Raw genomic sequence first — 13,327 nt, 5'->3', positions numbered from 1 at the left:
AATACCTCAAAGGAGTAAAAGGAAATATGAGAACAAAGAATGAAGATAGATAACCCAAGAGAATGGTTCCGAATCACAGCTGCCCCTGCATAGCACTTGGGTGCCAGCCACTGTCCTGACCCTTCGAGAAACCAACTCATTGAGTTTTTTGGAGCAACACTGTGGGGGTGGGCACTAATATAACCCCTATTTTACAGATGAAGGCATTGAGCCCCTAAAGGTTTACGCAGCTGGTTGATGGCAGCGCTAGAATTCAAGACTTAGGGAATCCGGCTCCAGTGTTTATAATATTAGTCATTAAATTATATTGCTTCCCAAAGAACATCTTCATCCAGGATGAAGGAGCCTTTTGGGAGAAGGTGAATCACCAAGTCATCTCTGGTACCCTGATTGGTTACTGCCCACTTCAGAGACAGACCAAGGCCAGGAAGAGGGAGCCCGGACCGCTGAGCGCCTGCTTTGTGCACACTGAAGAATGGGCAGGGAGTGTCCCCTCTGATTTTTGCTAGTCGCCCGCAGGCATCTGCCTTGTACTTCCACATCCAGAGCCTAAGGAACAGCGGAATGCTTTGCCCTCTGAGGCACCTCTCTCCTATCTTCCTGAGGTTTCATTTCCTGCCACCCCCGTCCGTGCCTGCCCACCTTCCCCAGGAGGATGACTGGCAAGACCTCGGCCGCAGAATGTTTTTGCATAAGGGGCCAACACTGGCACATGTGTCAACTTCCCTATTTCTGCTGGAAACACTCGCCAAAGATCGAAGTGGGAGATGAAGGCCCGAGATGGGGTTCGAGCAGAAAAGGCAGCTAGCTACATCCAGGTGGCTGAGCTTCGATAGAGCGTGAAATCGGGTGAGTCATGGGAGAATCCCACGTGCAACCCTCGCGGCTGGGGCAGCTCACCCCCTCGCCTTGGGGGGTGCAGGCCAGAGCTGGCTTCATGCCGTGGAAGTAGAGAAGGAAAAAGGGGAACCACAGAAGGGAAAACAGCCCCAAAAGAGAGTGGAGATGAAGATGAGTGAAAGTTCTAGCCAAGGCAAATATTGACTTAACCATTACGGAAGTAAATAAAACTCCCATTTATGTTATGCAAGTGCTATATTCTTTGAATACTTCTGTCTGGAGGAATTTTTTATTTCGCCATAGAAGAAAAATGTTTTCATATTCTCTCCCGCCGCTCAGACCCACAACCCAGCGAGGCCTCGTGCCCCCGAGAGCCATAATATTATTTGTTAACATTTTTATGATGCCAAATGGTCTGTAGGAGAACGGGCGCCATTCTTTAGCTGGGAAACCATATGGCACGACGAGTAATAAATAAGGTATTGTGATAGTTAATGAACCTAATTGCCAGCAAAGGCTTTAATACAGAGACTGTGCTGCTGAGAATTTAGCACCACATTAGGGATGCTACGGAGCTCCCCTGACTTCTGAGGCTTAATTTAAGTTCTATATTGCAAACTCCAGAAAATAATTCCAAACCCTCCTGCTGGAAGAGCAACCTGCTGGTAGACTGTGATTATACCGAATTACTAAAATCGCAATCAATTTTATACACACAGTTAACCCTTGCCGGGAAGGATGCACAGGGAGGAGAGGGATCAAGATTGCAACCCGTTCTACCTGTGGCTCTGGATGGAGGAAGACGGCGAGAGGCAGGTGGTACCCAAAGAAAGGGACCAGAGCCGAGGATCCTGGTCCACGAAGACAGGGAGCTGGGGAGATGCTGCGAGGAGACCTGGGCACAGGTGCAGGGTGTTGGAACTCTCCAGTCTTGCAGGGTCCCCTTCCCTGTGGGACAAGAAGACAGAGGGTCGTGGAGAGAGGGGTCTGTGCTCACCAGCAGCGGGAATCCTGGCAGGAAAAGGAGCTGAGCCATTGCTGCCGTTATTCCATAAGTCAAGGTTATTAACTAGAAAAGATCAAATCGTGGCAGTCAAATAACCTTGCATTGTGGAAGATGTAAATGCCGAACAGCTGCCGCTGAACTTTCAGTGGTGTCTGGTCCCTGGGCGACAGAGGTACACGGCAACAGGAGAGGAGCCGGAGGGGAGGCGCCCACCCCTCCAAAGCCCCCCTCACCCACCCCCGCTTGTTGGAGCTTGCAACAGTCTCACCCACCCACCCACCCTGGCCAGGATGGAGGAGAAGGATCAGGCATAGAAAGAGTCTCGCAGAGCAGGTCAAGCCCGGTGTGTGGGGAGAGAATGCTCCAAGGCCGCGGTCCCCCCATCCACAGCCTACATCCCACTGTAGATGCCCAGGCTATGGTTTGCAGAGCAGCTCAGAAATGTCCTTTCCAGGAGAGCACTCTGCCAGGAGAAACCTAGAATGGCTGTGTGTGCCGGTCCCTCCTGTGTTCAGAGAGAGTGAATGTGGCGGGCTGAGAGGTGGGAGTCGGTATTAAGGATAAGGAGTCTTCCCATAAATCAGGAAGACAGTGGAGGACTTCCTTGGAGGTCCAGTGGTTAAGAATCCACCTGCCAGCGCAGGGGACGTGAGTTCGATCCCTGGTCTGGGAAGATGCCTCATGCCACAGGGGAACTAAGCCTGTGTGCCACAACTACTGAGCCATGCACCACGACTACTGAAGCCCCCCCACCCCCCGCCCTAGGACCAAGAGAGGCCACTGCAATGAGAAGCCCGCACACCACTTCTAGGGAGTAGCCCCCACTCGCCGCAACTAGAGAAAGCCCAGGCACAGAAATGAATATCCGGCACAGCCAAAAATAAATAAATAAACAAATAAGAAAACAGTGGAAGAAGCTTGGGACGGTGAAGCTGGGAAAACCAAAAATGTACCGAAGAATCTGGAAGGTCATTAAGACCAACCAGGGCACAGAGGCAGGCCTGGCCTCAGATGTGAGACCTCTGAAGTGATGACCATGGATGGCCACGCGGATCCTTCCCAAGGGACTTAGGACAAAGCCCATTTTCCTGCTGTGGACTAAACTAGCTTCAGCCTCCTCTGGGTTGTTGGGTGGGCTCTGGAATCCCAGAGGTAGGGCTTATGGGACAAGTCTCCTGAGCTGTGGCTTCAGGAAATTCCGTGCATGCAGCAGAGTTCATGGCTTGTGGGTGACATGGAGGATGAGACGTTACCATCAGGGTTAAGTTTCTGGAGGGCAAGAAGACTGATCTTTGCGGCACCCTGCACACACTTAGGAAGCTGAGTGAGTTAATTCTCAGAGGAGTAAACTGCACGAGTGACCAGGAGAGAAAGTACACATGTCCATCCACCAGCCAGGTGGTCAGTCTGGGTGACAGGTCCTCCTGGCAGCACTGGTAGGGTCTGAGACCCTCATGATCTGCTGGAGAGGGCAGGACCAGCCTCACGTTCAGCCCTTCTCCTGGTGCAGCCCTTCTGTACTGCCCGGGCTTGTCTCGGGTCTGTGATGCTCAGCCATGGTTGTGGTCCTGAAGTGGAAGCTGTCAGCTGCCTTCTCTATGAATCCTGCCTCCCAGGGTCAGTGATAGAAGCTGAACCCCCAGAGGCTTTCCCCTGTAGGGGTAAGGAATTGAGGAAGGGCCATAGGAACCCCTCAGGCCTTCTCTAACCCTGATGGAACTTCAGAATCAACTAGGGAGACCCCACCATAAAGACCCTAATCTGGCCAATCTAAGAGTAGGTGTTGAAGTTGCTCAGGGGATCCTGACACAGCAGTGAATAGAAAACCATTTCCCTGGATGGCTCTGCACCCTGACTTCATGCTTGCTCTAACCTTCCCACTCAGCTCCAGACTGTAGAAGGAGAAATACCACACTGTCCTTGGTAAGCAGTCGACAGAACACTTGAGAATCTGCTTAAACAGGGAGCAAGATGGAGAAGCAGAAGGAAGGTATTCTTCACTCTGGGGTGGTTAGCCAATCCCTGGGTCAAGGGCCCAAGTAAGGCTGTTGAATTTCCATCTCTGGTGGCCTCTTCAGTTAGACAGATAGACATCTGGAGGCAGAGAGATGACAGTGGCCTTCCGATCTTTCGTTTCTGTAACTTGATGGCATTTCCATATTTATAGATGAGGAAAATGAAAGCCAGAAAGGTTCTGTGACTCTTCCTCAGAAGGGTGGCGTCAAAACTGACTGGACCCCAGGTGTCTTGACTCAGTGTACTCTTTCTAGAGAGGACTTTTTTTAAAAATTTCAAGTTATATATTCTGGGCACTGGGAAGATAAAACAAGAGCAAAAGAAGATCTAGAATTTGTGTTCATATAGTGGATACGAAGGGGCTGGGGGCCCCCAGAGGAGACTCACAGTTCTGAAGGAATAAGATGCTACAGGAGCTTGCCATCTAGTTGGAGATACTCACAAAATTATAAATCTGTTTATTAAAGTTATTATAGCATAAGATTCGTGGAAGAAAGGACCTTATCAGAGAATGTTTCCTAGAAAAGGACTGGAAGCAATAAGTGCTTCCTGTTAATTGTGAGCTGATCACCCAACTGTGTGCTAGAGGCTTGGGGAAAAAAAACAAGGATATTGTGCCTGCCCGCAGGGAGCTATCAGTCGAGTTAAAGAAGCGGTGTGCACCTGAGAGGCATGGAGAATCCTGGGGCAAGCAGGCCCCTGAGCCCTAGCAGGGGACCCAGACACTCAGCTCCCCCAGTGGTCCCCCAGTGAGCCTCGCTTTCTCCAGACTCTGAGAAGTGGGGAAAGTTGGACCAAGGTTCCCAGTGGCACAGGGGACTCCCTAGGGGTCCTGGGCAAAGATCCACAGGCCCTGGGGGATAGGCTACATCCTCCAGGTCAGGGGGTGCAGCTGAACATAGGCTCATTTAAAAAATATATATATATATATATATGTCCATTTACTTATTTATTTGGCTGTGCCGGGTTGCGGCACGCAGGATCCTCGATTTTCATTGCACCCTGGGGGATCTTAAGAACAAGCATGTGAACCCTTAGTTGCAGTTTGTGGGATCTAGTTCCCTGACCAGGGATTGAACCCGGGCCCCCTGCCATGGGAGTGTGGAATCTTAGCCACTGGACCACCAGGGAAGTCCCTGGATATAAGCTCTTGACCTGGCTTCTCCATGCCACTGCGGCAGGTAGGCAGAGCCCAGGTCTTCTCCCAACAGAAGGTGGTGGGAACCCACCTCAGGCCCTGAGCCCTGTCTGACCCAGCAAGTGCCGAGGAAGAGCTGCCAGGTGCAGATTTACCACTGTACATAAATACACTTTACAATCACAGGGAAGGCTTTCTGAGGAGGCCGTCGAATATTTTATAGTGATGCAGATCCAGTGAAAAGAAGGAGAATAAATAAAAGGGAAGATAATTATTTGATGGAGTTCTCTTAGGATATGCCACAGCAGGGAATACTCGCAAAGAATACAGATGACTAGAGAGACACAGCTATGCAAGAATCAGACTAACCTATAAATTGTCAGAAGCGAGGATGGGAGGAAAGGAATGTGAGCGCTCCGGGTTCCCATCACGCCATCAGCGCTGGGTACCTCACTCCACCTTGCTGGCAGCGGTCTCTGCGCCAGCCACAGCACAGGCCCGCAGAAGGGAGACGCCACCTAATAAATGTCTCTGGAAAATTACGACTGTACTGCTACAGTAGAAGGATGGCGCCGTTTATCTCAGCGCCATCTGCACAGGCTCATTTGTTGCTCCCGAGGCAGCCCACACGCACCCAGCAAGTTTGCAACTCTCCACCACTTGGAGTGCTTTCCTCACGAGGATGCTCGGGGACCCGGGGTGCTCATTCCTCTTCCGGCTCTAGGCGGTCAGCAGGAGAGATGCCAAAAGAGGCTTGCAAGTGGATGCTGCAACATTGGATCTGGACCTCGGGGTGGGGGCCTGGAGTCCAGCATCCTTCCCACGTAGGGGAAGAGGAGCACTGAGCGTCGTTCATTGTTCATCCATCCATTCATCTATTTAGCAAAGCGTACAGAGGGTCTGCTTTCTGCCGGGTGTTGTGATGGACATTAGGGCCACCTGGGTAGTTTGCTTGCTCTTCCTGAAGGATGTGATTCAAATGTCATCAGTGAAGTTATCCCTGGGTTTTTCATCTAATACAGCAGCCCCTCTTTGGTAGCGGACTCGGACCCCAGTAGGAGTAGCCCATAACCAATGACTGGTGGACACAAACCCATGAGCCCTCTGGCTTCCTTGCCTCCAGTGGCTACTGCATTGCAATGTGTTTGGTGTTGTTGAAACATAAAACCTTGAGGATGGAGGAGGTCGCTATAAAGCCAGGAATATGTACGTACTTGGTGCTTCTCTAGTGGTTCAGACAGTAAAGGATCGGCCTGCCATGCAGGAGATCTGAGTTCAGTTCCTGGGTCGGGAAGATCCCCTGGAGAAGGGCATGGTTACCCACTCTAGTATTCTTGCCTGGAGAATTCCATGGACAGAGGAGGGTGGCAGGCTACAGTCTGTGGGGTCACAAAGGGTTGGACATGGGCGAGTGACTTTCACCATCATCAAGTACGTACTGATGGATCTGTGGGCTTTTAAACTGTGTGTTGAGCTGTTTCCGATGGGTTGGAGGTGGCTTTGCTGAAAGCTTGTGAATGAAAGAGACAATATACAGACATGGAAGGATGCAGTCGTGGTCTTTGCTTGCATCCCAGTCCATTTCTTCATCCGTGTGAAGACAGGCTGCTCTGGCATCTCTGGGAATCTCAGCACAGCCCCAGCCAAGTCCATCAAGACCATGATTCTGAGAAGGTTGGAGACGCCTCCCTTCCCTCCTGCCTCTGAGTCCTCTACCGACACTGAAATGGAAAACCTCTCTCTTCTCCCTCCTCCCTCCCCTCGTGTCTCTGTACAACCAGCCCAGGAACCTCAACTTCACATGTAATAACCCTCTTTTATTCAGGATAAGGAGAAGGCAATGGCACCCTACTCCAGTGTTCTTGACTGGAAAATCCTAGGGACGGGGGAGCCTGGTGGGCTGCCATCTATGGGGTCGCACAGAGTCGGACACGACTGAAGCGACGCAGCAGAAGCACTCAGGATAAAGCATCACTGTTCTTTCCGTTGTGTGCAGAAGCACTTGTAGACTTTGAATTGGGACTTAGTGAGACCAATGGCGGGGAATTGAAGTTGAGGAAATAGGGACCAGAGTCTGATGATCCTTTAGTTGGGCTTTTTTCAGTAGGTGATGCAGATACAGTGATGGTATGAATCAGGGGCTGGAGTGAATCAGAGCTGCCCAGTGAGGAGAATGAACCAGCCAGAGCCCATCCCCGAGGTGGCAAATCCAGCAAGGGGGCCCTTGGAATAATCAGGGTGTGGGTGATGATGGTGCAACCCAGGAGCCTTGGAAGCCACACCGGAGAGGAGGGAACTGCTGACGGATATTCAGGAAGTTTAATTAAGAGAATTCAGTGACTGATTAGGTGTTTACATGTGGGGAGGAGAAATCTGGAAGGCGAGCAGATTTTTTGTGGGCAGGAGAAATGAAGGGCAGAAACAGAGACTAAGAAAGGGAAATGGGCAGGGAGGAAAGGCAAGGACATAGTTAAAAACGACCATAGAAAGACGTAGAAAATGACAGAGGCCAAAAGAGAGATGGAAAAGAAGCAATCGGTGAAACGCCTAATAAGATTTCCTTCTTTTCTAAACTTATTTCCAACCAACATTAGACTTACAGAAAAGGTAAAAAAAAAATAGTACAAAGACTTCCCACATACCAACTTCCCCTGATGTTAAGCTTTTATACAACCATGGCACAGCTATCCAGGACAGGACCTAACACTGCCATTGTTGCTACTTAACATTGTTGTTCAGTCACTCAGTCGTGTTCACCTCTTTGGGACTCCATGGCCTGCAGCACTTCAGGCTTCCCTGTCCTTCACTATCTCCTGGAGTTTGCTCAAACTCAAGTCCACTGAGTCAATGATGCCATCCAGCCATCTCATCTCCATTGCCCACTTCTCCTCCTGCCCTCAGTCTTTCCCAGCACCAGGGTCTTTTCCAATGATTCGGCTTTTCGAATCAGGTGGCCAAAGTATGGACTTGACATTGGTACAATGCTAATTGCCAAACTGTAGACTTTATTGGAATTTTGCCAATTTCCTAGTGATTTCTGGAGAGGGAGAAGCATAAACCACAGAACCAGAGAGGGAGATGGGTTTAGACAAAAGAACCCAAGGTCCTCTTCCTAGAGAAAGTTTAGAGGGTGGCCCCATCAGATCGCAGAGGCAGGGACTATCTTAGGGACCTGTATTTGGTGCCTCATAAGTAGTTACTTAATGAAGGGATTCAAGTGCCCTAGGCACAGACCAGTCATTGCCACAGCTATCCACACAAGCAACCAGTCCTCAGTCTTTCTGAAGCTTCTGCAGTGATCAGGATCTGTGGCTTCCACCATAGGCATTTTTAAGGGGCCAAATGCTGAGGGCTTCTTCCAAAATCAGGCTCCTAGCTTCACCCTCCAGAGAGAGGTTCCTCGGCTAATGCCCTCTGCTCATCTCTTTCCTTAAATGCTTCCACTGGGGCACAATCATGACACCCAAGATCTCAGTCCTGTTCCTTTTGAACTTATAATTTAGGGGCTTAGGGAAGTTTATTACTGTTATGGAGCAAAGAAAGGAGTCTTTTACCCTTCACTGGGGTCCAAAGTAAAATCACCCCCTTCATTTGGGAGTCAGGTGGCCTAGGGATGGGTGGCTGCCAATCACCAGAAGGTTCTCCACTCCTGGGCTCCTCAGACATGGAGGGAAGCCAGCCTCAGCAGACAGCAGCTGTGTGAAATGGCAACCCAAACAGGGCTCCCAGGACCCTCTTCTCCATCAACTCAAAAAGCCTGTGAAACTGCCCATGCCCAAGCAGCCTGTTCCATAACAACGGCATATTTGAAGTCTTTGCTACAAAGCCTATTGCTATAGTTCTTTTTGCATTAAAGGGGACAAATCTGCCATACTGTCTCCTCTTGATTTACTTATTTTTCCCGAGGTGACTGAGAAGACCTTAGAATCTCTCGAAGGGCAAGAACAATCCTTATGGAGTGGTGCCAGGGAAGTGCAAAACTTGGATTGGCAGCAGGTATCAGGGAAAGCTGTCACTTGTCTCCAGCACCAAGAGACCATCGACTGCAGGCAGATATTGATGGCCCTTGTGGAAGTTCCAGTCCATCTCAGAACAAACTCTCCCCATTTTCTCTCTTTCTTTCCTTTGCAGGATCTAGAAAGGGAAGGGATTGGGAGCACCTGTTAGCTGAGGAATATTTAGATAAACTTGGATAACCATCCAGATGTTCCACATGTTCAAGCTGGATTTAGAAAAGGCAGAAGAACAAGAGCTCAAATTGCCAACATCCGATGATCATAGGAAAAGCAAGAGAGTTCCAGAAAAACATCTACTTCTGCTTTATTAACTATGCCAAAGCCCTTGACTGTGTGAATCACAACAAGCTGTGGAAAATTCCTCAAGAGATGGGAATACCAGACCACCTGACCTACGTCTTGAGAAATCTGTATCCAGGTCAAGAAGCAACAGTTAGAACTGGACATGGAACAACAGACTGGTTCCACATTGGGAAAGGAGTACATCTGGGCTGTATATTGTCACCCTGCTTATTTAACTTAAATGCAGAATACATCATGTGAAATGCCAGACTGGATGAAGTGCAAGCTGGAATCAAGACTGCCAGGAGAAATATCAATAACCTCAGAATCACAGATCACCACCTTTATGGCAGAAAGTGAAGAAGAACTAAAGAGCCTCTTGATGAAAGTGAAAGAGGGGAGTGAAAAAGCTGGCTTAAAACTCAACATTCAGAAAACTAAGATCATGGCATCTGATCCCATCACTTCATGGCAAATAGATGGGGAAACAATGGAAACAGTGACAGACTTTATTTTGTGGGGTTCCAAAATCACTGCAGATGGTGACTGCAGCCATGAAATTAAAAGACGCTTGCTCCTTGAAAAAAAAAAAAAAAAGCTATGACCAACCTACACAGCATATTAAAAAGCAGAGACATTACTTTGCCAACAAAGGTCCATCTAGTCAAAGCTATGGTTTTTCCAATAGTCATGTATGGATGTGAGAGTTGGACCATAAAAAAAGTTGAGCGCCGAAGAATTGATGCTTTTAAACTGTGGTGTTGGAGAAAACTCTTGAGAGTCCCTTGGAAAGCAAGGTGATCCAACCAGTCAATTCTAAAGAAAATCAGTTCTGAATATTCATTGGAAGGACTGATGCTGAAGCTGAAGCTCCAATACTTTGGCCACCTGATGCGAAGAACTGACTTATTTGAAAAGACCCTGATGCTGGGAAAGATTGAAGGCAAGAGAAGGGGTTGACAGAGGATGAGATGGTTAGATGGCATCATCTACTCAAAGGACATGAGTTTGAGCAAGCTCCGGGAGTTGGTGATGGACAGGGAAGCGTGGCATGCTGCAGTCCATGGGGTCGCAAAGAGTCAGACACGATTGAGTAACTGAACTGACTGAACTGAGATAACCATCTCACTTCCAAACACTAGGAGTATGCCCTGTACAGCACCCTCTCATCCTTGCCCTTGAAGACTTCCCATGGTTCCCCCTTTTTTTTTTTCATAAATAACTCTGATCTGCCTCTCAAGCTGGTGGAAAGCTGTGTGGGAACAACAAGCAAGAGAGAATTAAGGGCCTAAAGCACCTTATTTGGATTTGTCATGTTTCCACGTTTGCTGGGGAAGATTGAAGGCAAAAGGAGAAGGGGGTGGCAGAGGATGAGATGGTTAGCTAGCATCACCAACTCAATGGACATGGATTTGAGCAAACTCTGGGAGATAGTAGAGGACAGAGGAGCCTGGTGTGCTGCAGTCCATGGGGTCGCAAAGAGTTGGACAGGACTTAGGAACAACACCAGCATGTTTGACTCACCCCCCAAATAATCACTCGTTGATCAATCTGCATCTTTTTCCCTAATAACAAGGGTAAATAAGAGCTAGTTTATATAAAAATAGAAGTAATTCCATTTAGCTGTTCTGCTGGCACAATGCTTGGCATAAAGCAGGTGCTCAAAAATATATGTTAACTGAATGAATTCATGAGTGATAAGACAGGGAAAGTTTTACAGTTGGGCAATACTGTGGAAAGAGCATTGGAATTAGAACCAGGTTCAAACTCTGAACCTACTCCTTCTCATGTGCCCTAGGGCAGGTAATGTGACCCCTCTCAGCTTTAGTTTTTCTCACTGAGAAAAACAAAGATGAATAGCTCCACTCTTCAGTGCAATGGTGAAAACAACAGATTATGTGTATGCAAGACCATACACATAGCTCAGTGGATTAAAAATAGTAGCTACTTTTATGATTATTTTTTGGTAAAATGGACCACTCAAACTCAGAAGGTTATGGAGAACATTATCAAAAAGAATGGACAATTCTTTCTTAGGATTATCTGATGACTGTCCTGCCTAGAGGCAAAAGGATGGATAGACAAAGATGTAAGTTGCCTGCCTGCCCTGGGATCCCAGGATTCTGGATTCCCACTGCCTCTGAAATGTGGTTGTTACCTGATGTCTGGGAGAGCCAGGTGTGTGTGTGTGCTAAGTCGCTTCAGTCGTGTCCGACTCTTTGCGACCCCATGGACTGTGGCCCACCAGGCACCTCTGTCTGTGAGATTCTCCAGGCAAGACTACTGGAGTGGGTTGCCATGCCCTCCTCCAGGGGGTCTTCCTGACCCAGGGATCAAAGCTGCAGCTCTTGCATCTCCTGCATTGGCAGGCGGGTTCCTTACCACTAGCACCAGGTGCTGAAGCATAAGAGAAGCTGATATGTCACACGGTCTTCCAGGAGAGGTGGGGTCTGCAGCCCACTCCCTTCTCTCCTCCTCTTTCTCACAGATATATAAAGACAGTCCCGCAGGACCACACCCAACCCAACAGATACCCTGTGGCCAGTGCAGCTTCTGGTAAGGGCTATGGGTCGTCTTAGGTGCCAGAACATATTTTTCTTTCGAAGTTACCAGCCAAGTAATCCCTTAGAGGGCAGAGAACCTGTCACCTCCCTTTAAAAATACCTCGTTGGCATCCTACATAGAGAAGATGCTTAGGAAGCACTTTCCTGATGACAAAGATGGGGAGCAGGGTGTTTCAACCCAGCGGCAGGTAACATGGGAGGTTGCAGCAGGACGGGGTGCACACTGGGCTGTGTGGAGGCAGTGAGTGACACACGAGGCCTTTCTCCTTGGTGACTGCTCTACGACCACAGGTGTTTTTCTTTTTCTTTCCTAAAATTTGTTTTATTGGCTGAGCCAGGTCTTAGCTGCAGCACACAGGATCGTCGATGATCATTGCAGCATTCAAGGGTTTTACTTGTGACATGTGGGATCCAGTTCCCTGACCAGGGATCGCACTGGGGCACCTGCATTGGAAGTGCAGAGTCTTAGCCATTGGACCACCAGGGAAGCTCCCCACAAGTATTTTTCCAAATGAGTGACCGTTGGCACCAAAGCCAACCAAATGAGTGTGACATCTCACACTTACCAGCACAACTTCTCTGTTTTACTCACACCTTCTCTTGTTCTCTTTGGATCTCTAACTCCATTGTGTCTCTTCTTGTGCCTTCTTGTTATTTCCAGCCTGTAACTTTGCTAGACCTTTGGTGTCAGCTGCTCACTCAGTCCCACTGATGGTTCATGAGATGAGGTCTGACTTGAGAATCCCTCAGAGCCAAGGCCAAGTGAGAGGCAGCCTCCTGCATCGAGTGTGGATGGGGGCTCGGATGCCAGCAATATCCCGCATCCCCAGCCCTCCAGCAGCAACGCTTGTGGGCGTCTTCTCTGTGACAAGGAGATGCTTGTCTGTCATGTACCATAATCTCGTTAACTACAACACCTGGAAAACGTTATGTCTTCTTCCCATTTTCCAGACTAGGAAAGTGAGTCTCAGACAAGGGAAATGAGTTAAGACAGTAGTTGGAGCTTCAGCGAGTACCGGCGTCGCTTGGAGGACTTGTTAAAACTCAGATGGCGGGGCTCCAGCTTAAGTTTCCGACTCAGTGGGTCTGGAGTGGGGCCTGTTGACTGGTGTTTCAAGAAGTTCCTAAGCGATGCAGATGCTGCTGCTCAGGCACCAGAGTTTGAGGACCATTGATTTCGCGGCCAGGAGGCAGCAGGCCCGGGATTGAAACCCGAGACTTCTGATCCCAAGGGTGTCCTTTCCCGTCCACCTCAGCTGGCTTTTCTCTGCCCAGTGTCTGGGTAGGATCTCCATCAGCACCCTGAGATCGCTCCACCTGAAAGTCATGTAGGCCAGCTGGGCCACCATAAATCTTCAAGGCTCCCGGGAAATGGAGTGAAGCAAAACCAAGCTCCGGTGAAACCGAGAAGGCGTGGGGGCAGGACGTGGCCCCGGTCGTGGTCCTGGCCCACTGGCCCCTGGGG

Source organism: Bubalus kerabau, chromosome 15 (genome assembly GCF_029407905.1).
Source record: "Bubalus kerabau isolate K-KA32 ecotype Philippines breed swamp buffalo chromosome 15, PCC_UOA_SB_1v2, whole genome shotgun sequence".
Taxonomy (NCBI): Eukaryota; Metazoa; Chordata; class Mammalia; order Artiodactyla; family Bovidae; genus Bubalus; species Bubalus kerabau.
The sequence above is the reverse complement of the archived record's forward strand: the minus strand, read 5'-3'. Positions refer to the sequence as shown.